This window comes from Acomys minous (genome assembly GCF_964271855.1).
Source record: "Acomys minous genome assembly, chromosome: 15".
Classification (NCBI taxonomy): domain Eukaryota; kingdom Metazoa; phylum Chordata; class Mammalia; order Rodentia; family Muridae; genus Acomys; species Acomys minous.
The window spans coordinates 99352410-99376720 of NC_140497.1; the positions used below are offsets into that span (position 1 = coordinate 99352410).

Consider the following 24311-nt stretch of genomic DNA (forward strand, 5'->3'; position numbering starts at 1 on the left):
AGGCACCAGGTGTGTACATGGTACGCATACATACAGGCAAACAAACACTTGTCCACAGAATAAAATATTTTCTTAAGAAAATTAAAGTATGATACTAGTGAAAAATGTTAAGAAATTTCAGTAGTTCAATCAAAACCACTGTATATGCATAGCACTTACTGGTATGAACAAATAATATCACCTATCCCAAACTATTTGTATCTCTCACTTGGAAGGAGCAAAAGGCTTAAAAAAAAAAAAAAAAGCCGAGTGGTGGCACATGCCTTTAATCCCAGCACTCGGGAGGCAGAGGCAGGTGGATCACTGTGAGTTCGAGGCCAGCCTGGTCTACAAAGCGGGTCCAGGCCAGCCAAGGCTACACAGAGAAACCCTGTCTCGAAAAACAAAAACAAAAAACAAAAAAAACAAAATAAAACAAAAAAACCCCTCCATATATTATTCCCTGAATTTAAACTTCTTTATCTATGAAATGGGTAAAATACAATCTCCAACTACACAGGGTTGTGTGACGATTAAGTGAGGGTGATACTATAACATTTACTTTGTTGTCTGGCATATAAAAACATTCAGAAATGTTAAGTATTATTACCTGAATAAATGCTCAGTCTCCATGAGTCCAGTGCTGATATGGCACCTCATTTAAGAAACAAGTTTAACCTAAAAAAAAAAAAAAAAAAAGTTAAAAGCAATTTAAAATATTAATACACAGAGACCTTCATGGACAATAGAGATCCAGTTAAGACCCACAGTAGCACCTTTTTTTTACCTACCTCTCCCTGTTTCATTTGCATTTATTCTTATTTGGTTTTTTGGGGCAGGGTTTCTCTGTGTAACAGACCTGGATATCCTAGACTCATTATTGTAGACCAGGCTAGCCTCAAACCCACAGCGATCCACCTGCCTCTGCCTCCCGAGTGCTAGGATTAAAGGCATGTGCTACCACGCCTGGCTCATTTGCATTTCTTATAACCTGGATCCTTATTATAAGATCCTGACCTCTACAAGTGGGCTGAACCTTCAGCACTGTCTCAATCTTCTCTAAAATACAGGCTGTGGCAGCTACTATAATGAAAGATTCATTGCAGTGCAAGGGGCTCTGCGAGATGACACTGTCACGTCCCCTAGGACCTTTGCTGATTCTTCCTGATAGACTAGCAGGCCAACGGTGTCTTAGCCTTGCTCAAGGTTCCTGTTTACTTCATATAAAGACACTTCTGCTAGCTGGGTGGTGGTGGCACACGCCTTTAATCCCAGCACTTGGGAGGCAGAGGCAGGCGGATCTCTGTGAGTTCAAGGCCAGCCTGGTCTACAAAGTAAATTAAGGCCCATATTAGCAACTCCAAATGAATGATCAGCCAAAGGAAAGCTAGATGAGAGGCTGTAAAAAGAGACTCATTAATTATGAATTTAAAAATAAATATCAAAATTACCAGAAGGGGAAATTAATTTTTTCAGCATCAAGAGATGTGTGGTATTATGATGGTGATTTGGAAAACAGACTCATAAAGTCAAAGTATCAGTCCCTGGCCACACCAAGAAAGTACAGAAAAATCCTCCATCCTCTGACCCAAAATGCTTTATTCCAACAATAACTTTAAAAAGAAAGAAGGAGGAGAGAGTGAGTAGCTCAGATGATGGGACATGCTTATAATTTTAGCAAGACCCTATCTCAAAATATATATAATTTTTAAAACAGAGTGTAATCAGAATTGTCATAGCTTTACTGAAGAAGAATAAATTAATACAATCATTTTGTAAAGCTAGCAACACTTACTAATGCTAAATATACATATAGCCTATAACCTAGCAACACTCCAAGGCATACATAACCAATGTTAAGTGAACTTGTCTCACATAACAAGAATGTTGAGCCAGGCGTGGTGGCCCACGCCTTTAATCCCAGCACTTGGGAGGCAGAGGCAGGCAGATCCCTGTGAGTTCGAGGCCAGCCTGGTCTACAAAGTGAGTCCAGGACAGCCAAGGCTACACAGAGAGACTCTGTCTCGAAAAACCAAAAAAAAAAAAAAAAGAATGTTGTACACATAATATTCCTAGAGCCAGGTGTGGTGGCGCACACCTTTAATCCCAGCACTCAGGAGGCAGAGGCAGGCGGATCGCTATGAGTTCGAGGCCAGCCTGGTCTACAAAGTGAGTCCAGGACAGCCAAGGCTAACACAGAGAGACCCTGTCTCGAAAAACCAAAAAAAAAAAACCACCACCATCATCATCATCATCATCATCATCATCATCATAATAATAATAATCCTAGTAATATTATTCATAATATTCCAAACTACAGGGAGGCGTGGTGGTGCATACCTGTAACTCCAGCACTCGGGAGGCAGAGGCAGGCAGATCGCTTTGAGTTCAGGATAGCCAGAGTTACATAGTGAGATACTGTCTCAAAAATAAATTAAAGCTGGGCATAGTGATGCACGCCTTTAATCCCAGCATTTGGGAGGCAGAGGCAGAGGCAGGCAGATTGCTGTGAATTCAAGGCCAACAAAATACAAAGCAAGTCCAGGATAATCAAGGCAACACAGAGAAACCTTGTCTCGAAAAACCAAAAATAAATTAATAATAATAATTATTATTACTATTATTATTATTATAAATTTGTTAATTAATAAGATTGCTTTTACTCTACTTCAGTATCTTTGAATATACAACAGAGCTACCCAGAACAACAATTTTAAAAATGAGGTTTCAGGAGAGCTAAGAGGTCAAACCAGCTTCACAGCAACACTAAGGATGTTATTTGCACTTATTTTGTCTTGGCGGTACTGGGGATTGAGCCTAAAGCCTTGTGCACTGAAGTGTTTTGGCTTTAGATTCATTTATTTCATTTTGTGCAGATGTGTCTGGGCTGTGTGTATGTATATGCACCGGGTGTGTCTGGTGCCTGGGGAGAGCAACAAATGTCCTTAATTGCTGAACCATGTCTCCAGACCCACACTGAAATAGTTCACCAGCCCTCCTCCTAGGGTTTATTTTGAGGCATGCTCTTAGTAAGCTGCCCAAGCTGGCACTGACCTCACCATCCTCCCACTTCAACCTAGCAGTCACTGGGAACCCAGGCCCACCTTTATGTGCCTTTTTTACATAGGTAAAATTGTTAGTGCATTCACAAAAGTTAAAGTAATTAATCAAATGTAACATTCAAGTTGGGGAAGTAGCTTAGTGGAAAACCATGTGCAAGGCCCTGGATTTCCTATGAGCAAAACAAACCCAGCAGCAGTGGCATATCCTATAATCTAAGAACTGCAGAGTTGAAGCAGAAAGATGCCTAGTGTCCAGGCCAGCCTGGGCTACACAACAAGACTACCTCAACAATCGAGGCCCGGAGCTGGAAGGGTGCTTCTGTAGCCACTCACACTGAGCAAAGCCTGGTATGAGCCTGGTGTGAGTCATGTGCACACCTGGAACTCCAGCACTGGGGACGAGGAGGCACAAGCAGGGGAGTCAGAAGCTTGAGGTAATCCTCAGCCTGAGCCACGTGAGACCTTATCACGAAACAGAACAACACAGAAGCCTATTAGGGATACAAGAACTGAGATGTATGTAGTTCAGTGGTAGAGCACTTGATAACGTATGGAAGGCTCTCACTCAGATCAATTCCTAGCACAATAGATAATAAAAATAAAATGTCCATAATGAAACAGTAAAAATACATTTATAGTCACTTCTCAAAATCCTCTACCCTCCATAGCACCCCTCCAACTTCTACAGATACCAAAACCTCAATACACTCAAATCCTTTATATAAAATAGTGTAATATTTGCATAACTCTGTAGATCTATACTTCTTTGGGGAGGTAAGGAGACATAGGGTCTTGACATATAACCCAGATTGGCATCACATTCTGCTAAATGCTGGGGTGTGCACCACCTCACTCGGCTTCCCTATATACTTCAATCATTTCTACATTGTAGACATTTCAATACTGTGTGATAGGTGCTATACTACTGTATTGGTTACAAGGTAACAAAGGGAAAGTCTGTACATGTTTGATACAATCGCAGTTGTTTTTCTGAAGTAATTTTGTTGTGTGTGTGTGTGTGTGTGTGTTTGTTTTGTTTTTGTTTTTGTTTTTTGTTTTTTTTTAGGAACAACATCTCATCTCATCTTGCTCAGCCTGAAACTTGATGTGTAGACCAGGCTGGCAAACCCAGAGACGTCACCTGCCTCAGCCTCCCAAGTTCTGGGATGCACTACCATGGCTGGCCTCCTCCCGGAATGTTTTAATTGTATTTGCTTGAATCCACAAATGCGGCACTTACAGACAAGGAAGGCTGACTGTCATTTCTGTCCTTCAGCTTTTCCCTCTGATGCTTGAGACAGTGCCTTACTCTATAGGCCAAGCTTGGAACCCACAGCTATCCTCCTGCTGTAGTCTTCCAAGCACTGGGATTACAGTCATAAACCATCATGTCGAACACGTTCATGCCTTCCTTTAAGAATTATCTGTGTGTGTGTGTGTCTCATATGTGAGTGTTCCGCATCAAAAGCAAGTGTTGGGCTCTATGGAACTGGAGTTGTGGACAGGTACGAGCTTTAATGTGGGTATGGGAATCAAACCCCAGGCCTTCTGCAAGGACAAGTGCTCCTAACCCTGGGCCACCTCTCCAGTCCACATTCGTGGCTTTTTAATATTCTACTTGGCAGAATAGTAAGTGTAAAATACTTCTACTACACACACACACACACACACACACACACACACACACACACACACACGCACGCACGCGTGCGCAAGGGTCAAACATCTGGAAGGTCTGCTTCATTCAGTGAATCAATACTTGTCAGTTTGAGGCCATTTTGCTGGTGCCCACTTCTACTCCTAGCACCTGGGAGGCAGAGGCAAGCAGGGCTGTGTGATTATGAGGCCAGCCTGGTCTACAGAGAGAATTCCAGGCCAGCCTGGTCTAAGGGAGAATTCCAGGCCAGCCAGGGCTACAGAGTGAGACTTTTGTCTCAAAAAAGGTTGTCAGCTGACCCCATGACATTTCCAAGTCATTCACAAGTAAAGATCTCCTCATTTTACAAGATGGACAGTACAGTATCTGGACTGAAGCTAGAACCTTGCACCTGCAGAACTCCATGCCCAGACACACTCATAAATGTTAATACCATCAAGGACGAACTCCACTAATGCTCCTAGACTCGACAATGTAACCTCAGGCAATGCCTACTACACCAGTTCCAGAGGCCAAAGCAGGAAGATCTTAAGTGTGAGCTACATGGTGAGCCAAAGGCCAACATGAACCAAACAGCATAACCTTGTCTCTCAAAAACAGAGAGAAAGAAGGGAGGGAAGACTGAAGGGAAGAAAGTACAGCACCGTTTATGCACTTGACTGTGATTATAGCATCAAAGAAGAATAATTGTAATTAATGAAGGGGATATAAACTACTATTACTTCTTCCAACTATGTCTGTCTTTGGAGCTGGATTTTCTTCATATACTTGAACCAAAATAAGGCATCACAACAGACTGAATGTGGATAGCAACAAAAGAATCCAACTGCTTTCTACTGAGTTATATATTATGGATTTGCAAAGACATAAAACAAGGCTAGGAATATAGTTTAGTGGTCAAGTGCTTCCCTAGTACATGAAAAGCTCTAAGTTTGATTCTTGGCCCTAAAAATAAGTTAAAATAAATAAAATAATGCTCAACATTCTCACCCAATTGTGCTGAAAGTTGCTTTTCCCTCTTTTGAAAGAAGGCATAAGAACTGGAGAGCTGGCTTAGTGGTAAAGTCCTGCTGCATGAGCACGGAGGTGTGAGTGAGGCAGCCCCTCAACACCTACTCTCAGTATGGGCATGGTGGCACACATCTGTGACTTCAGTGTTGCAGTCAACAAGGGGGGGAAGGCAGACCCTGGGCACTCGCTGGCCAGACCATCTAGCCCAAGCAGTGAGCTCTGGCTCAGTGAGACCTTGTCTCACAAGTGAGGTGGAAACAAGACAAACACATTTTGAAAAATACGTAGGGTGGAGGGGAGCTGGAGAGCTGGTTCAGCATCTCAGAGTGCTTGCAGAGGACTCAAGTTTGGTTTTCAGCGCCCACATCACGTGCTTCACAGCAGCGTTAACTCCAGCTCCGGGGAGTCTAGCACCCTCTTCTGGCCTCCTACACATGTGTTCATGTGGGCACACACAGATACACATAAATAGAACAAACACATTTTGAAGGGGGAAAAACAGGCTAAAGAAGGCTTAGTGTTGACGTCTGGCTTCATTCTTATGCATACATGTGCACACAAAGTTATAGGTATTATCAGTATATAAGAAGTATGTTGTTCTATCTGATGGATATTTACATTGTTTTCTTCTTTTTAACCCAACAGAGTTCAATACTGATAAATGTAACGCACATAAGCTAAAGTTCCTTACTGTCCATATAGGTTTTTTGGTTTATCTGTTTTCTATTTGAACTTCTCTTTTTCCCTCCAAAATAGTTATTCTTTCTTTGTATATACGCATGTTTTGCCTGTCTGTGTGTCTGCTTGCCACATCCACGCATTGCCTGCAAGGGCAGAAGAGAGAATCATAGGCCCTGGATCACAAAGGAGTTAGAGACCTTTGTGAGTGACCAAGTGGGGAATCAAACCTGGTCTTCTGGAATAGGAAGTACTCCGTCCTAACCGCCTGGCGTTTCTTCAACCTCCATATCACTTTTTTAAAAAATAACTTTTATTTATTTTTATATTATGTGCATTGGTGTTTTACCCGCATATATGTATATCTGTGTGAGGGTGATGGATCCTGTGGAACCGGAGTTATAGACAGCTGTGAGCTGCCATGTGGGTGCTGGGAATGAACCTGGGTTCTCTGGAGGAGTAAGTAGTGCTCTCAACCACTCAGCCATCTCTCGGCCCCATAATAACCTTAAGAGTTAAGAGGGGCCCTATTTTATTTTATTTTTTTTAATTTAGAATCTCAATAACACCACATTCTATTTATGTTAATTTTTCTCTTCAGTTTATGATAAATTTTTGTACTTTCAAATATCCTCAGAATTTCTTTTGTTTTTGTTTTTCAAGACAGGGTTTCTCTGTGTAGCCCTAGCTGTCCTGGACTTGCTTTGTACACCAGGCTGGCCTTGAACTCACAGCAATCCACCTGCCTCTGTCTCCCGAGTATTGGGATTAAAGGCATGCACCACCACACTTGGCTCAGGATTTCTTACTATGCATTAATAACATCATTTTTCGTACTACCAGCTGATGTATGAAATATATTTACTGTTAAATAAAACCTTATCACATTTTAAATTATATTTAACTTAAACTATTTACTCAATGTACTCACTTCTTAAATCTATTGACATGCCACACATATACACAGGTAAATTTCTGCTCGAACTTATCTATTAACTCTAGTTTGATCCCACAAAACAATTCCAACATCATAAATCTTATCCATAGGTCCCAGTGTAGTCCTCACCTGATTTCTAGCACAGATATGCTGGCTCCTCCATTCACATGAAGTACTGAGAACTGTATCAAGTATAACTTTAAAAGACACTGAGGAAAGACAGTGGGACACCCCTGGTAATTCACTGGGAAGGAAATAAAAATTGTTCACCACATTGAACATGCCAGAATGAAACTTTCAGAAACATGGCAATGAAATAAAATTCTCAGACCAGTTTTGACTTTTTACTGGTCTCTGTGTTTTAATTAAGTGATGCAGGTTACAAAAGTCATTTTGAAGCTACCTGTATTCTTCCTTACTCTGAAAAGCTGAATACTGTCTACTAACTATAAAATCCCCCACAGATTTCAATTCTACTAAGGCTCTACATGGTTCTAAATTTAGACAAGCAATAGACATAGTTGGAAGATATGTGATTCGTTTTATGTTGCCAAGCAGCTAATTCTTTTAGTACTGTTGGAGCAGCCAATCATATAAAAGGAGGAAGAAATACACCATATAAGCAACTGACAGGACAGTAACTGCTGACTACCACTATCTGAGCCAGGTGTGTCTCACACCCAAGATCCCAGTACTTGGGAAGCTGTGGCAGGAAGAGGAGGAGTTCAAGGCCAGCATAGGCTGGATGAGACTCTGTCTCAAAAAAAACAAAAACCAAAAAACTGGCAGTCAGGCATGGTGGCACACGCCTTTAATCCCAGCACTCCGGAGGCAGAGGCAAGCTGTGAGTTGGAGGCCAGCCTAGTCTACAAAGCGAGTCCAAGACAGCCCAGGCTACACAGAGAAACCCAGTTTCGAAAAACCAAAAAATAAAATAAAAAATAAATTTATAGCTGCTCTGCTTTTTTTTTAAGAAGTAAAAACACCTTTTTAATCCTAGCACTCAAGAGGCAGAGGCAGGTGGATCTCTGAGTTTGAGGCCAGCCTGGTCTACAAAACAATCCCAGGGCAGCCAGGGCTACACAGAGAAACCCTGTCTCAAAAAACCAAAAAGGAAGGAAGATAGGAAGATAGGACGGGAGGGAGGGAGGGAGAAAAGAAGAAAAAGAAAAAAATCAGGGTTCTGTCAGAGGTGACTGACTCCAGGCCTGGGGCAAGTAAAGTCTGAAGCAATTGCAAACACCTGCTGTGAGAGTGTGGCGAGAGAGCTGAAAGCCTGATGCTCCTGTGCCAAAGGACAGGGACGCCAACCCACAGGGTTAATAACCAAACTGAGAATCACTGCAGCAGCCTCTTTTTTTTTTTTTAAGATGTATTTATTTTTATCTCCACTGGTGTTCTGCCTGTATGTGTGTCTGTGTAAGGGCATCAGACCCTCGGGAGCTGGAGTTAGAGAGGGCTGTGAGAGGCCATGTGGTTGCTGAGAACTGAACCTGGGTCCTTTGGAATAGCAGCCAGCGCACTTACCCGCTGAGCCTTCTCTCCAGCCCCATCATTCTTATTCTTCGTTTTTGTTTGGGGGGCTTGTTTGTTGTGTGTGTGTGTGTGTGTGTGTGTGTGTGTGTGTGTGTTTCTTAAGACAGGGTTTCTCTGTGTAGCTGTGGCTGTCCTGGACCCACTTTGTAGACCAGACTGGCTTCAAACTCTACAGAGATCCACCTGTATCTACCTCCTGAGTGCTGGGAATTATAGGCGTGCGCCACAGTGCCCAGCTAACATTCTTTTTTTATTTTTAAAGATTTATTTATTCATTATTTATACAGCACTCTGCCCACATGTGTGCCTGCACACCAGAAGAGGGCACCAGATCTCATTATAGATGGTTGTGAGCCACCATATGGTTGCTGAGAATTGAACTCAGAACCTCTGGAAGAACAGATAGTGCTCTAAACTTCTGTGCCATCTCTCCAGCCCTAACATTCTTAAATCATGTTTACATTTTACATATTTATTGAGGGCAGGGTTTACCAAAACATGACCATTTGGAGGTCAGAGAGCAACTTGTAAGAATCAGTTCTTTTCTTCCATCATGTGAATCCAGGGACTGAACTCAGGTTACTGAACTTGGCAGCAAGTGCCTTTACCTTCTGAACCATTTTGCTGCCAAATTTTAGTGTTCTTTTAAAAGTTTTTCATTGTATTTTTAATTATGTGTACAAGTGTACAAGAGTGCTGTGCCCACCACAGATGCCATGAGTGTTAGACTGCCTGGGCCTAGAATTAACAGGCTGTTATGAGCAACCTTATGTGGGTGCTAGGAACAAAACTTGGGTCCTCTTTAAGAACAATGCTTTTTTTATTTTGGTTTGGTTTGGGTTTTGGTTTTTCAAGACAGGGTTTCTCTGTGGAGTCTTGGCTGTCCTGGACTCACTTTGTAGACCAGGCTGGCCTTGAACTCACAGCGACATGCCTGCCTCTGCCTCCCGAGTGCTGGACTAAAGGTGTGTGCTACCACAATAAGCTCAATATGCATTCTTAACTGATAAGCCATCTCTTCAGCTCAAGTGATATTAATTTTAATAGTCAATATTGTTAATACTTTTAATACTGACAACTAGGGATTTAAAGTATTTAATTTGAGAGGAAAGTAAAGTATCTGTATGTACTAATACATGTGTGCATTTGGTGGAGTTGCACACATATGTGTGCATGTGTATGGAGGCCTAGAGGATAACCTTCAGTGTGTAGACACTGCCCCTAGTTATCTTTTTAGGCACAGTCTCGCACATATATGCTTGCATACACATACATATACCACATATACACATACAAATACCACACATACAGAGTTTTAAAAAGTAAAGTATCAACTCTATAGCACTCATCAAGACAAAACAGAGAAGGGGTATTCTATAAAAACAATTCTAAACCGGACATGGTGCTGCACTCCTGTAATCCCAGCACTTGGGAGGAAGATGCTGGCGTCTCTATGTGAGTTTGAGGCCAGCCTGGTCTATGATGTGAGTCCGGGTCACCTAAGGCTACACAGAAAAACCCTGTCTTGAAAAACTAAAGGGAAAAAAAAAGTTTCAATTAAGAGCATCAATATGGAGCTGGAGAGATGGCTCAGCAGTTAAGAGCACTGGCTGTTCTTCCAAAGGACAAGGGTTCAATTCCAGGCACCCACATGGCAGCTCACAACTGTGTATAACTCCTGTTCCAGGGGATCCAACACCCTGGTAGACATACATGCAGTCAAAACACCAATGTACATAAAACAATTATTTTTAAAATAGACTCATCAATGGATGCCAGGGACACTGGATAGAAGGTACTCGTTATTCCAGTACTGGGGAAGTAGAGGCAGGAGGATTAGGAGTTCACAGTCATCATCTACTACACTGAGGGCAAAATGGCTACTATAGAAACCCTGTGTCAAACAACAACAAAAGGCTACTGAGGAAACAAAAGCCATAAATCTTAAAATAGCCAGATGGGGTGGCTTACACAGTGAAATTCTATTGAGAGAGAGAATATGAATGAGTAAACAGGAGCTAGCATTATAGCATGTTATGCCAAACTAGCACCTGTTTATTCATTCATATTTATCCCTTCCCCATAGACTTTCACTATGTAAGCCACTACCACATCTGGCTGTTTAATTTAGTAGCTCCGTTTGCCCTTTGCACTACATTAAAAAAATGGTTAGCACATGCCTGTAATCCCACCACTCCAGAGGCAGGAAGGCAGGAGGGTTAAGAACTCAGGGTTATCTTCAACCACGTATCACAGTCCAGGCCAGCCTGGGCCACATGAGACTATGAGGGGGAAAAAAAATAAATTGAGAGTTCTAGAACAGCCAGGACTTTTTTTTTTTTTAAAGATCCTGACCCTCTTGCCCGCCCCCCCCCCAAAAAAAAGGGGGAAAAGGGAGGACGGAAAAAAGAAGGTAATTTTTAAAAAATAAAGCGACCCTCAACCCCCCTCGTCCCCTGCTTCATTCTAAGACAAAGAGTCTCAATGGGTGCCTAGGCTGGCCTTAAATCCTAAGCAGTGGGTTGTGTACAGGTTTGTGCTGTTGCAGGGTATTTGATCCCATCGTAAACCACAGATATGAACTGTAAAAACCTGTGTCTTTTTTGGCATGAGCCCTAACACACACCTTTAATCTAAAAGCTTTCTGTTTATTGTAAACAGGTGATTAAAGTGTGGTTCAGTCAGCCCTAGCGCACACCTTAAATGCAAGAGCTTTCTGCACACAGGATTTAATAAAGTTAACCCCAGGTCAAGAGGCAGAGCAGGAAACCAGCTGACGGGGATTAAGAGTAGGAGGGACTTTGAGCTGAGGTGTATTTAAGAGTGTATTTAAGAGATCATGGATACGCTTTTAGGCTTTTAAGCTTTGAGCCAGCAAGCCTTTGGCTTGGGGTGGTTTTTTGTTTTTGTTTTTGTTTTTGTTTTGGGGGGGGGTGGCCTTTTCCTCCTGGGCTGTCAGCTGAGCTAGTGAGCTTTTTGGGCTTTTCCCTCTGACACATGAGCTGAGTGGAGGGTCAGCTGGGTGCTTTCTCTGCCTCTCTCAGGTAGCAGGTTCTCACCCCAGCATCTGGCTCCTGAGACTTTATGGGTAAAATCAAACATGTGGGATTTACATTCTTTAAAACAACATTGTGCCACAGTGCCCATCTTATAAAGAACACTTCTAAATTACTAGAAGGGGGAAAGGCACACTTTTAACAATAACAAAATAAATCTGTCAGAGGGTCAGGAATGGGGGCACATGACTTTAATCCTAGCACTGGGGAGGATTAAGCTAGCCTGGCCTTTTGGAAGTTCCATGACTCCCATGGCTACACACTAAGAAAAACCTTAAACAAGCAAAACAATAAATCCTCCCGTGACACAAACAACTGAAAGCTAACACATCTGAAGAACATGTGAAATGACAGGAGAGCTAAACAGCTGACTTTTGCTCCTTCTTCAAAAGCTCCCAGCATGCTACTATCAGAAACACACCCACTCTGCCTTGGCACCAAGAATCTTGATCTCTTTTTTCAGTGGTACGTTGAATAGAACACTGGACCTCAGGCATGCCAAATTCTATAAAATAAACTACATTCCCAATCACAAAAATCAGTATTATTATTATTGTAGTTGTTTTACATCTGCCTCCCAAGTGCTGGGATTAAAGCATATACCACAACCACCACATGGCAAAAAAAAATTATTACTATATTTTTAATGTCTGTTTTATTTGGCATACTCAGTAATCACACTCAATGCCTCCCAAGTGTTCTACCCATGTAAGCTACACCCCTAGTTTCTTCCAATTATTTTTGCTTTGGCCATGGTGAACTTTGAGGTGCTATGTGAGAGTCAAATGGAGATGTTTGAATTCCAGAGAATAAATGAGCCTAGAGCTCTGGTTAAGTGGTCACAACTGAAGACAAAACCACAAATTTTCAGCTTACCTTAACAGTTGCTAAGTAACATCATCAGAGCAGTGGGATTGTCACACTCATGTGCTGTTTCTGAAATGTTATCTAAGACAACTAACCAGAAACATCAGAAACACATGGACTTTACTAAAATGCAAATTACCAGCTATATCCTAAGCCAAAATACAAATCTATGCAATAAGACTTAAATGCAGGGCTGGAGAGATGGCTCAGTAGTTAAGAGCACTGGCTGCTCTTCCAGACGTCCTGAGTTCAATTCCCAGCACCCACATGTTGGCTCACAGCCATCCGTAATGAGATCTGGTGCCCTCTTCTAGTACACAGATGCACATGTAGACAAGACACACCCATATGCACAAATAAATATTTTTTTAAAAACACTCAAATTGCATACATATATGCATTTCTTCATTATTAATGCATATATACATCTCGTCAGTAAGTGTGTATGAAAAATGGATTTGGACATTAGGAATAGAGCAATTCATAAGATATGTAACATTCCTGATATAATAGGTATTAAGGTCTAGGGTGGAAGTCAGATTACCAGACAAGAAATCAAACAAGGTAATTTTAAAAGGTGGTGTGTTAGGAAGCAGAGGCAGGCACATGCCTCTAAGTCTGAGGCCAGCCTGGGCTACACAGTAAACTTCACGCCACTCTGGGATTATAGCAACACTCAATTTGTATTGAAACTCCCTCAATTTGCTTTCCTCCTAGTTATTAAGGCTGTGAAAGCTTTCCTAAGTCTGAACCACTCTTCCAGGCACTAAGGATTACTTGAGGCTACAATTATGTGTGTTCATATGCTAAAACCCTGCATAAATTATTACAAATACCATATGAAACAATGTCAACAAAACCTAAAGATTTAGTCCTTTTTGTTTTGTTTTTAAACAGGGTCTCAGTGTGTGTCCTAGCTGGCCTGGAATTCACTTTGTTGACCAAGCTGGCCTTGAATTCACAGATAGCTGGCTGCCACTGCCTCCTGACTGATAGTATTAAAGGCGTGTCACTGCCAGCCCAAACTCGGTCTTTTACCATAAACACTTGTACGACATTAAGGCTCATTGCGCTTTCTCTGTCTACCTTTAGGTGGATTACAGGAATCAAACTCAGGTTCCCAAATTTGATTAACAGTAAGTAGCAAGTGCCTTTCCTTTACCTAATAAGCCAGTTTGCTTGCCCTAACCAAGCCTTTAGCAAAGACAAAGGTGCCTTAAAGACTATGAAATGTGAGCTGGAGAGATGGCTCAGCGGTTAAGAGCACTGACTGGCCCTTCTAAAGGGTCCGGGTCCAATTCCCAGCACCCACATGGCAGCTTACATCTGTCTGTAACTCCAAGATCTGACACCATTACACAGACATACACGCAGGCAAAACACCAATGCACATACAGTAAAAATAATTAAATTATTTTCAAAAAAGATTATGAAATGTAGGTTTTGATTATTACTAACAATAAATTTCAGAACTCAGCTGGAAGAGTTCTCGGCCCAGAACCACATAAACACACACACACACACACACACACACACACACACACACACACACACACACACGAAATGAGCATAATAGCACATGGCTATAACCTAAGTCCTTGAGAAGTAGTTGCAGGATGATCAGAAGTTGAAGGTTATCCTTGGCTACATAGCAAATCTGAGGTTAGTCTGGGCTACAGGATACACTGTCTCAAGATGAATCTGAATTGAATTCCCAGAACCCACATGAAGGAGGATTGATAACCAACTCCTCAGTTATTCTCCAACCTCCATACACAAACAGGGCATGCACACATTGAGCACACATGACCCTATGAGCACAACTCACACACACTATAAAATAATAACAAAGTGCAGCAAAAATGGTGTTATGGCATGAAACACACCAATATACCAAAAGTGGTGCACCAAAAAAGGTGTTACAACGTGAAACACACCAACATAATCAAAAGTGGCACAACAAAACCAGCTCACAGCTTATGTACTGCATTATAGTAGAACTAAAGGACCAAGGCCAGTATGGGCTACACAGAGAGACTTCTCTTAAAACAAATAAATCTGAGCTACATTCCTATTTCCATAATTAACAGATTTCAACAGCTCTTGATTTTAAGTGTTAAGAAAGAATATATCAAGGAAACTCAAAAGAAAGGCCAAAGCAAGTACATTTCCTATCTGCTCGTAATAAAGTCACACGTAATAGAAGGAATGGACGGAGGACCCTAAGCCGAGAGATGGGCACATGCGCCCACTACTAAGGCAGCAAGCCGTCCAGTCTACTCAACTCAACCATCAAGTGGAATGTTTTCTACAGAGGACGAGAAGGACACAGGGAAAGGAAATACTCAGCCACTAGATAGGAAGATCTGAAATCAGATCCACCAATTGCACTCATGTACACACTGTGAAGCCATGAGTCTGGTTATTTTTCCCTCTTCAAAGTTGGCAACACATTCCATGGAAGGAAAAAGTTCTCTGGAGACTTGCTTTCTCCTTTCTCTTGTTTTTTTTAGACAGGGACACAGCATTGTAGCCCATGACAGCTTCAAACTTATTTCACCTCCCTGCTTTGCCTCCTGAGTACTAGGATGGCAGACATGCACCTGCCACCATTCCTGCCTTTTTTACCCCATCTTAAGCAGCAGCACACAAAGGCCTCACCAACGCTGGCAGCCTTGACAACCTGAGTTCCCAGTACCCATGTGGGGCGGCTTACAACCACAGCTCCAGGCTCTCCGGTCTCCACAGCTACTAGCACATAAACACACACACACACAATTTTTGGTTTGGTTTTCTGGGTGTTTTTTTTTTTAAAGACTTATTTATTTATTATTATGTATACAGAGCTCTTCCTGCATTTACACCTGCAGGCCAGATGGTTGTGAGCCACCATGTGGTTGCTGGGAATTGAATTCATGACCTCTGGAAGAGCAGTCAGTGCTCTTAACCAATGAGCCATCTCTCCAGCCCTTTCTGGGGGTTTTTTGTTGTTGTTGTTTTGTTTTGTTTTGTTTTGTTTTTTTCGAGACAGGGTTTCTCTGTGTAGCCTTGGCTGTCTTGGACTCACTTTGTAGACCAGGCTGGCCAGTAACTCACGGAGATCCGCCTGCCTCTGCCTCCCAAGTGCCAGGATTAAAAGTGTGTGCCACCACCGCCCGGTTCACACACACAGTTTTTAAATTAAATAAAATCTTTGGCTGGGAGATCTCTGTGAATCCAGGCCAGGTTAGCCAAGGGTCCATGGTTGAGAACTGTCTCAAAAATAAAACCTTAAGGGCTGGAGAGATGGCTCAGAGGTTAAGAGCACTGGCTGCTCTTCCAAAGGTCCTGAGTTCAATTCCCAGCAACCACATGGTGGTTCACAACCATCTATAATGAAATCTGGTGCCCTCTTCTGGAATGTAGGCACACATTTGGGCAGAATACTGTATAATAAATAAATAAATCTCTAAAAAAAAACAAGAAAGAAAGAAAGAAAGAAAGAAAGCAAAAGAAAACCTTAAAAAGAAAATTATAGATAGTCCCACAAAATGCTCTCCTTTGGACTCAGCAGGAGAATATAACCAAAACATGACACTTTTCACCGTTCCCCAAAATTTTACCTTTCCTGAGCCAGTGAGATGGCTCCAAAGCCAAAAACCTTGCCTCCCAAGCCTGACAGCTGTGTTCCATCCCTGAAGTACATGTTAAGGTGGAAGGGGGAACCCACACCACAGGCGGTTCTCCTCTAATATCCACATGCACATGCCTTGGTAAATGTGCCACATTTGTATTCATTCTCTCTGTAAACATACATACATACACGACACACACACACACACACACACACACACACACACACACACACGTTATTAAGTTCAAAAAAATTTCTCACCTTTTCCTAAACACTTTCCTATGAGACCTGGCATAGTAAGCACCATGCTCATTCAGAAACTATCTGAGCAAGGCGTGGTGGCTCACACCTTTGACCCCAGCACTCACGAGGCAGAGGCAGGTGGATCTCTGTGAGTTCGAGGCCAGCCTGGTCTATAGAGTGAGGCCAAGACAGTCAAGGCTACAGAGAAACCCTGTTTGGAAAAACCAAAAAAAGAAAGAAAAGAAACTATCTGTACAGAAGCATTATCAGCACCTATTCATCTAGACATAGAAATGTTTAAGTATCTCTGAAGCTAGAAAAAAACTTACTAGAAATTTTGTTGTGAGCAGACCTAAAGGGGAAAACAGAAGTTTGGCAGACACTGTTACCAATTTGCCTATGTTATTAAAAATTATTTGTAAAACAAAATGATTAATAGGCAAGGCTGGCGGTGGTTCACACCTGTTACCCCAGCACAGAGTCAACAGAAAGAGGCTCTTCAGGAGTCCCAGCCCAGCCAGGGCCACACCAGGAGACAGGGTAGCAGGCTGAAGATGCCTTGGTGGTTAAGATCTGATCTTATATAGTCCCGAGTTCAGCTGCAGCACTCGTGTCAGGCAGCTCACAACTGCTAATAGTTCTAACACCAGAGGGACCTGTTGTTTCTGGCCTGCACTCATATGCACACACATACACACAATTAAAAATAAAATAAATCTTTTTTTTCCTCTTTAACAGGGTCTCAGGTAGTTCACGATAGACCAGAACTCAGTAAGCACAGGTAACTGAGCTCTTTTTCGCACCTCCACGTCACACGTGCTAGACTATGTCAGCGTTTATTTACTTAACATACCTCCAGTGCCATTTCTTGTACATTAATACTAGAAACAGATCTAGATCTTCAATTCTTTCACCTCAAACAAGTTGCGCTCTCTCTAGCATGGCAGCTTTCAATGTCCTGGCAAACACTTATGGCAAAACCTTTGCCACCACATTCCTACTAAGTGCTTTTTAAAATACACCCCCCACCCCCATCCATTGCCTTCCTAAAGAGTAGGCAAGACTGCCACAGGCAGAAATTTCACCCCGGCCACTACAGCAAGGTTAGAGAAGACAACCAGAACGTCAAAGAAATAAATGAGGTGTACCCCAAAGCACTCAGGGTCCTGCTTCTTTTATTTATAAACTTAATGTAGACTTACTAGATTCAGCTAAAAATGCTGAAGGGGGAGAAATCAAGTGCTTTCTAGGACCAAATTCCCCACTATTAGAGAAAGCAACTTTATAGTTTTAAGCTCAACTGTACCCACAGGGACGCAGGACCATCACCCTCCATCAACTGAACACTGGTCATGAGTCTGGCCAGCTCAGCTAAGGCTGAGGCAGCACTGGGTATCCTTGACTCCGCCAACTATGGATGAATCCAAGGCAACCCACACGGGCAGGAGACAGTAAGAGCACTCACTGCTCTTGAAGAGGGGGTTTGGTTCTCAGCACCCACATGACAACTCACAACAGCCTTAGCTTTAGGTCCAAGTGATCCTACACCCTCCTGGCTTCTGCAGGCACTAGGCTTATAATAACACACACACATACATACATATATACATACATTCGATAAAAATATATCTTTAAAAAAAAAAAGACTAACCACAAAAGATATCACATTCCCTTCTCTTCTCTGCCAAACAGAAAATATCCCAAGAAGTAACAGGGGAAAAATATTATCTTCCAATGAATACCTTACAAAATCTTTCCAGAAATTCACTACAAGATAAGAGTTCAAGAATACAGCCAGGTGGAGTGGTCCTTGCATGTAACCCCAGCTGTTTGAGAGGCTGGAACAGGGGGCCCAATGGAGCTTAAGTCCTTGGGCAGATTGGGAACCATCAGACCCTCTTTCCTAGCCATCAATAAACACTAAATCTGTTGAGCACTGATGCATGCCGGATGTGCCAGTAATGAGGACACAGCAAGCAATTAGCCAAACTAAAAACCTGTTATCCTGAAGTTTTCCTTTTTTTAAATAGCAAAGACTAAAACTTACAGAAAGTAGCCAGGTGACAAAGTCAGCAGAAAAATTGGTAGGATTCACACAAATCCTTTGCAATTCAGGTAGCTAAGGAAATGTCCCCGTTAGAGACCCTTGAGGAACAACCTGATAAAGGTGACAAGACAGGCGATGCAGCTTTACAAGGGAAAGAACAAAACACAAGAGCAGAGTCTCTGGTCAGAAATGTGCTATCACAACAAGCAGATCAGTGTGTGCATTCGGGGAAACTGGTGCCACAGAACTATGGTGCTATCGGCAAACATAAAGACTTGGTTTTCAGCAGGTCATAATGCGCACACATGCAATCCCAGTGCAGGAGGCTGAGACAGGAAGATTGCTATGAGTTGGAGAGAAACTGTCTCAACATTAAGAATTAAACAAAGACTAGGAGGACCAGGTTTGAAGACAGGAAGTCTTCAGAGTCTCTTGTATCTCAGGCTATCCTCAAATTCTATACGTGGTGGAGAAAGATCATGAACTTCTGATCCTCCTACCTCTACCTCCTGGTTTTACACAGCACTGGGGATTGACACCCAGGGCTTTAAGCATGCTAGGTAAGCACTCCACAGACTCAGTCACAGCCTGAGCCCAAGGCATATTATTTTTATCACATTTACTTATTTCTGCTGTTGTTGATTTGTTGATTTTGAGAGAGGATACTGTTACAGAACCCAGGGTAGCCTTGAATTCAATCCCATATTCCTGGTTGGCCTCCAAGTCGGGTCCCTAATGCTGGGATTACAGATCTGCACCACTCCCCACCAGCTTTTATTAGGTGAATTTTGGTCTTATGTTTGGTTTGGTTTGTTTATTTAGACATGGTCGCACGTAGCCCAGGCTGATCTCAAACTCTATCTGTGGACTAGGCTAGCATTAAACTCCTGATCGTACAGTCTTTACCTCCCAAATGCTGGTTACAGGTCTGTATTATCACAGCAGGCTTTATGTGATAAATTTTAAACTGTTTAGTACTGCAGATCACTTAGTGAACACAAAACAACTCTAACTGCAATACTGCAATTCTGTGTGTGTGTGTGTGTGTGTGTGTGTGTGAGAAAGAGGGAGGAAGGGAGAGGGGGGGAAGGGGGGGGAGAAATGTAGTCCTGGTTGTCCTGTAACTCACTTGGTAGACCAGGTTGGCCTCAAACCCAGAGATCCTCGGGCCTCCACCTCAGAGTGCTGGGATTAAGGGCGTGCACCACCGCCACCACCACAGGCTGGAATTGCAATGCTTCAAGTTTAGGTTTTGCTGACATTTCATCAGCAAGGTTGTCTATTCTAAAAATAACTGTGAAAATTAGCTACCGGGGAGGGAAAAAAATGCATCTAGTATGTGATATGAAGTGACCTGACAACTTTCCACATCTACTTCAACTTTTATCTTGATACCGGAGTCTGGTAGGGTAAGGAAACTTCTTTACTAAAGTGAGGAAAAATGCATTTGGAAGAGGGGCCACAAATGACTGATATACCAGTTTAACTATGTGAAAATATAATAAAATGCTAGCAATATGTGATGGTAAGTGGTACATGTCGCATCTCCCAGAGCCTTCAAGTTGCCTACAAATAACAGTCTTTGGGTGGGGGAAAAAACAAACAAGGCTACTCCTTCGACTCGGATCGGAATGTAAATTTTCCCATTTTTCTTCCTTGGGTATCAGTGCAGTCCTGGGGCTGTGATTCGGTCACTCATCATCATTATGCAAAAGCAATTCACTTCGAGTAAACACTCTGCGGTTACTAGGCTAATGGTGACCAACGCTGGAAAATGTTCTGCCCTACTACGAGGAAGCACGAGTTGTGAGCTCCGCACAGGCCCAACTTCTTCCCGCCTGTGTCAACTCAAAGGCGGTGCAGCTACAAACTCCAGCACCTCCGCGTCCCGCTCTCTGACGGCTCCCGGGCAAACAGACAACCGAGGAGAAGCCGCGCTGCCCTCCACCGCGGCCAAGGGCGCCGCTGCTCCCGGGCCCTCGGCGGCACAGGCCACAGGTGGCGCCGCCCCCGCCCCGTGACCCCCAAGGCCCCGGCTCCGCGCGCTCCCGGGGGCTGCGGCCCGGCACCGCCACCCCCAGCCCTTCCGCCGCCAGCCCCGCCACGCCCCCTGCCCGCGCGCCGCCCGCCCCCCTCCCGGCCGGAGGTGGCCTCACCTCACGGGGGCCAGAGCGGGGAGCGCGCCCGGTGTCCGCCCGCCGCCCCGGGCCCACGGCCGCTCGGCTGAGCTCGGCCCCGACGGCCGGCGGCGGCGGCGGCGGCGGCGCGCTTCTGGGGGCGGGCTCTTCTCTGAGGGGGGTCTCCCCGGGGCCGGGGCGGGGAGGCAGGGGAGCGGGGCGGGGGAGGGGAGAGGGTCCGGGAAGGAGGGGGGAGAGGGGAAGAGAAGGGGGCCCAAACCCGGAGAGGGAGAGAAGGGGGGAGGGGGAGAAGCAGAAGGGGAAGAAAGGCCCGGAGTCCGCCCCCCGCTGCGGCCTGCGCGCTACGTCACCACGTCCGGCGTGGTCGTCAGCGCGTCCCTGCTTCCTGTGTGCGCCTCGCCGCCGCCGCCGCCGGGCCGCCGCGCGCCCCCGCGGCCTTCTCCCGCCGCGCGCCCCCGCGGCCTCTCCCGGACCCCTGATGCGCGCCCCCCGCGCCCTTCCCTAGGCGCGCGACCCCGCGCTGCCCTCAGCCACAGGACGCCAGCTGTACAATAATCACCTGTGCAGACTCCGCAGTCCTCCCCCCTCAGCCTTCTTGGAGCTGGTGTTTCCGAGGCGCACTGCCAATCGCTAGCTAGGACTGCACCCCCCCCACCCCCCGCCCAAAATGAAGCTCGTATATATGGGATTTGGTTGGTTTGTTTTGAGACGTCGCTAGCCCTTAAGGTCTTGGAACAATTAATATGTATCTAAACCAGGCTGGCCTCGAACTCAGGAGATCCTCCTGCCTCTGCCTCCTCAGTGCTGGGATTAAAGGGGATTAAAGGTGTTTTGCGACCTCAAAAATCAAGCTCTTGTGACCTTTCAAACATACAGCTGTTTGTTTGTTTGTAACAGTCATCTTAAATTTCTAACCTCCCCTAACCGGCTCTACAAAGCAAATTCCAGGACAGCCAGGGCTACTAAAAACAACAAATTCTAACCTCCCCTGTCTATTCTAGGTAGGGTCAGTCCACCAGTTTACGACCCTCAAAGAAGCAGTGTAGCACGCTGGCGACGCTGCTCAGGCGCTAAGAGCGCTCTTTGCTCATGAGAAGAACATGGGTTTGATTCCCCGCACCCACGTGGCAGCTCACACACAGTCCAGATGCAGGGCTCATTTGGCCTCAGCAGGCATAAGGCACTCAGGCGAAGACACACATCGAGTCAGAACACTCATACAAATAAGTCTTTTTTTAAAAATGTAGTCTTAATCAATGGAACCCTACCATTAAGTAGTTAAGAGAATGATGCGGGGAAAATCTAATTACCGTGGTTTTGGTGCTCTGTGGAAAAAGAAAGAGCAATTAGTTCTTAGAAGTAAAAATCTCCAAGCTTCAGAGAAACTACAGTCAAACTTTCAGTTAGCCTTTAAAAATATGAAGAGGGGCCAAGTGTGGTGGTGCACCACTTTAGGCCCACCATGCGGGAGGCAGAGGCCAGCCTGTGAATTGGAGGCCAGCCTGGTCTACAAAGCCGGTCCAGGACAACTGGGGCTCTGTTAAACAGAGAAATCCTGTCTCGGAAAACCAAACAAGCAAACAAATTATATATATGTAAAATGTTTGTTTACATATAAACAAGCAAACTCAAAAAACTATATGTGTGTGTGTGTGTGTGTGTGTGTGTGTGTGTACACACTATAGGTTTGTTGTTTGTTGAGCAGAGAAGAGTGGCAGGGATTTCGGCAAAGTCATGGAGGTGTGCAGGATTGAGGAGGTGAGGATTCTTTGCAGTATTACTCTGGAAATGCATGCCTGCTAGGTAAGGGCTCTAGTGCCTACTGTATCCCCAGCCCCTGGAAGAAGTATACAATTTATGTTTTCTTCACCCAGCAAGTACCAGGCAGAGGCAGTGATGGAAAATGTAGAGTACATATACACCTGCAGGCCAGAAGAAGGCAGCAGATCTCAGTATAGATAGTTATGAGCCACCATGTGGTTGCTGGGAATTGAACTCAGAACCTTTGGAAGAGCAGACAGTGAGCCAGTGCTTTTTGTTGTTGTTGTTGTTTTGTTTTTTTGGTTTTTTTTTGGTTTTGGTTTTTCGAGACAAGATTTTTCTGTGTAGCTTTAGCAGCCCTGGACTCACTTGTAGACCAGGCTGGCCTCAAACTCACGGCGATCCACCTGCCTCTGCCTCTGCCTCCCGAGTGCTGGACTTAAAGGCATGCACCACCACACCCAGCCCCAGCCAGTGCTCTTAACCACTGAGCCATCTCTCCAGCCCCTACATCTATTTTCTAGATGTGGGAACCTGAGGCATAGTAATTCAAAGTCTCAGATATCCAAACTGAGTTTGTCTTCTGAGCCTTCCCTGAACCGTGGCCCTCACAAAACTGGGAATGGTGGCACACGCCTGTAATCCCAGTAATCAAAAGACAGAGGCAGGCGAACTGCTGCAAGTCTGAAGCCAGCCTGGTTGGCATAGCAAGTTCTAACATAACCAGGGCTACAAAGAGAGGCCCTGTCTCAGGAAGGAGCAAGTGGGAACTGGAACTGGGAAAAGCAGGCATGGTAGCAAGTACCCATGGCCTTCACTATTCAGGCTGTGGACACAGTATTGTGAAGCCCAGAAATTCAGTTGGCCTGGTCAACATAGCAGTGCCATATGTATTTAAAATAACCAGAAGTAAAAATAAAAGGCAGGTGTACAGGTGTACAGGGGGGAAGTCACTAGAAATTGGACCTGCATCTTATACACCTGCTCTTAGCACAGTTATAGCCAAAACCCTTTTAAACTTTTTCTTTTTTCTTTTCTTTTCTTTTTTTTTTTTTTATCTTTTAAGAGAGAGAAAGAAAGGGTCTCACTATTAGCTATGGATAGCCTTGAACTCAGGTCAGCTTGTAACTCTACCTGCCTCTGCCTTCTGGGTGCTGGGATTAAAGGCCTGGACTTGTCCATCCTTTTTTTTTTTTTTTTTTAAAGATGGTTGTGAGCTACCATGTGGGTGCCAGGAATTAAACTCGGGACCTCTGGAAGTTCCGTCAGCGCTCTTAACCTCTGAACCATCTCCAGCCCAAACCTGTTCATCTTAAAGCTGGTGTTTTTATGAATAAAGTTATAAACTATGCATAGTTTGTCTTGCATGTTATGGTGGTTTGAATGAGAATGACCCTTATAGGCTCATGTGCTTGAAAGCTTGGTCCCCAGTTGGTGGAAGTGTTTGGGAAGGATTAGGAGGTGTGGCCTTGTTAGAGGAGGTGTGTCACTGGGTGGGCTTTGAGGTTTCAAAAGCCCATACATTCTAGTTAGTGTTCTCTCTCCCCTCCCCCCCCTCCTCTCTCTCTCTCTCTCCTCTCTCTCTCTCTCTCCCTCCCTCCCTCATGTGCTTGTGGATGAAGATCTAAACTCTCAGCGATTGCTTCCTGCCATGCTGTGATTGATGGCCTCTAAGTCTCTGAATTGGAAAGTCCCCAAATTAAACATTATCTTTTATAAATTGCCT

General features: G+C 44.1%; 1 protein-coding gene across 22 annotated transcripts in view; it reads right to left on the minus strand.

Moving 5' to 3' along the window:
• R3HDM2 (R3H domain containing 2) overlaps positions 1-21113 on the minus strand; it is a 118333-nt gene extending 97220 nt beyond the window's left edge. For 7 of the 22 annotated variants that reach the window (XM_084759577.1, XM_084759576.1, XM_084759573.1 and 4 more), the window contains exons 1-2: positions 20843-21112; positions 590-657 (exon numbers count right to left, since the gene is read on the minus strand). The gene's annotated coding sequence lies outside the window, so the exon portion shown is untranslated. Of the gene's footprint in view, positions 1-589; positions 658-7453; positions 7569-20842 lie in introns of all 22 variants that reach the window. The other 15 variants (XM_084759583.1, XM_084759579.1, XM_084759586.1 and 12 more) reach the window with 7 other exon arrangements.
• Between the last annotated feature and the right edge of the window lie 3198 nt (positions 21114-24311).